The sequence below is a fragment of the Ictidomys tridecemlineatus genome, chromosome 10 (genome assembly GCF_052094955.1).
Source record: "Ictidomys tridecemlineatus isolate mIctTri1 chromosome 10, mIctTri1.hap1, whole genome shotgun sequence".
Lineage (NCBI taxonomy): Eukaryota > Metazoa > Chordata > Mammalia > Rodentia > Sciuridae > Ictidomys > Ictidomys tridecemlineatus.
The window spans coordinates 134,100,518-134,102,781 of NC_135486.1; the positions used below are offsets into that span (position 1 = coordinate 134,100,518).

Here is a 2,264-nt window from a genome sequence, read left to right on the forward strand (position 1 = left end):
CAAGAATAAAAAAAAATAAAAGGCAATCCGTTTGGAAAGGAAGAAGTGAAACTATCTCTATTTGCAGTTGACGTCATCTTGCACAGAGAAGATTCTAACCAATCCACCAAAAAGTCATTACAACTACGGCGTTAAGTTCAAACAAGGTTGCAAGACACGATATCCCCAAACCAGCTGTATCTGTTCTAAATGTTGACAAGGGGAAAAATCAGGAATGAAATCAAGGAAACAATTTTATTTATAAGAGCGTCAAAAGAATAAAACTCTTAGGAATAAATTTAACCAAAGAAGTGTAAGACTTTTCCACTGGAAGACAGCAAAACACTAATGAAATAAATGAGAGAAAACCTAAATCAGTGGAAAGACATCCCGTGTTCATAGTCTGGAAGATTGAGTATTTTTAAGAGGGTAATAATACTCCACAAATCTACAGGTTGAATGCAATCCCTATCAAAATATCAACTAAATTCTTTGCAGAAACCAACAAAGTGATCCTGACATGGAAATTCAGTAGACCCAACATGGTCAAAACAACCTTCCAAAAGAAGAACAAAGTTGGAGGACTCTAACTTCCTGATTTCAAAACTTGCTACAAAGTTGCAGAAATTGAGACACCATGGAACTGGCATAAGGGTGGACACACAGACCCTTGGACAGAATTGAAAGTCCAGAAATAAACCTTCGCATTTCTGATCCATTGATTTTCTAGAAGGGAGTCCATTCAATTGAACAGATGGTGGTGGGACCACTGGATAGCCACACGCAAACAAAACAGAACAAACAGCAACGACAAAACGAAGCTGGACCGTAAACAAAGATTAATTCAAAATGGATTCCAAGACCTAAATGGAAGAGCTAAAACTATAAAACTCTTAGAAGAAAACACGGGTGTAAAACGGCGTGACCTTGGTTCAGTTGATCATCTCTCAGATATAATACCCAAAGTACGAGCAACAAAAGAAAAAAGCAGACACATCAGTCATGGAAATGAACAACATTTTGCTTCAAAGATGTCAAGAGAGTGAATACAACCCACGAAGCGGGAGAAAATTCTCACAACTCATATATCTGATGAGAGACTCGAGTCTAGAATATACAAAGAGCGATCACAACTCAATATTAAAAAGGTAATCGATCATTTAAAATAGACAAAGGATCTGAGTAGATGTTTCTCCAAAGATAAACAAATGACCTCTTTTAAACAAATGACATGAAAAGATGCTCAACCTAGAGAGAGAAAGGAGATGAGTCAAGGTCTAGAGGGAATGTGGCTGATTGGAGGACGGAAGTGCTCTTTGGGGTGGTTGATGAAAACGTTCTAAACGGATGATGGTGACAAATGCATGCACAATTTTGAATATTCTAGAAGCCATTGAATTTTATATTTTAAATAGGTGACTTGAAGAGTATATAAATAATATCTCAATAAAGCTGTTTCTAAAAAAGCAAGATGCATATGGACACATACAACACATCATTGATATAAAAATACTGAAAATGTGTCTGGGGATATGGCTCAATTGGTAGAGTGCTTGCCTTGCATGCACAAGGCCCTGGGTTCAATCCCCAGCACCACCAAAAGCAAAAAAATGAAAAAAATGCAAATATCACTATTGTTCAGGAACACACACACACGAATGTAGTAGAGGCACAGAGACCAGCATGTGAATGTGAATAATAAGAACACAAACTGGGAAGGCTGTGACAAACCCAGGAGGGAATGGTTAGTGTGTGAGGGAGACCACCAAGTGGGTGGAGAAACATTTCATTCTTAAGCTTGATGTTGGAACATAGATGTTCTTGCTGTTATGTCTACACCTTGTTTATTAGCTTTTAATTCTTTGTGGAAAATTTTCATGGCCGTTTCCCAGTGTTTTAGGAGCTGGACATGTGTCTTTGATAGAGTAAGGTGGGAGACTGGCCTCAGGGGCCCCTGGACTGGGTGAGCACAGTGCCGGACAGAGGACAGCCATCCCCTGCAGGTTCCCTGAATCGAATCCAGCCCTCTCCGGGACCATCTCCAGAACATCCTTCCTCCTGGCTGGTGGTCTGCAGCAGTAGCTTAGCCGTACAGCCAGAGAGCCCTGGTTTGAAACTCCACTGGGAGCCTGCTCCTCAGCAGCATGGCCTCTGGCAAATTGCTTCCCTTCTTTGAGCTTTGCTTTTTTATTAGTTAAATGGGAATAATGCCACCTACCCCTCAGAACTGGGGTTGACTGGATGGGAAAGGTAAGGTCTCCTCTGGAGCCTGGTGGGTCCCGCCT

The 2,264-nt window shown here is 40.7% G+C and overlaps 1 non-coding gene across 1 annotated transcript; it reads left to right on the plus strand.

The window, feature by feature from the left end:
* Positions 1-1,505: 1,505 nt before the first annotated feature.
* Positions 1,506-1,578, plus strand: Trnaa-ugc (transfer RNA alanine (anticodon UGC)). Its single transcript has one exon. It is a non-coding gene; the product is annotated as a tRNA-Ala (tRNA).
* Positions 1,579-2,264: the final 686 nt, after the last annotated feature.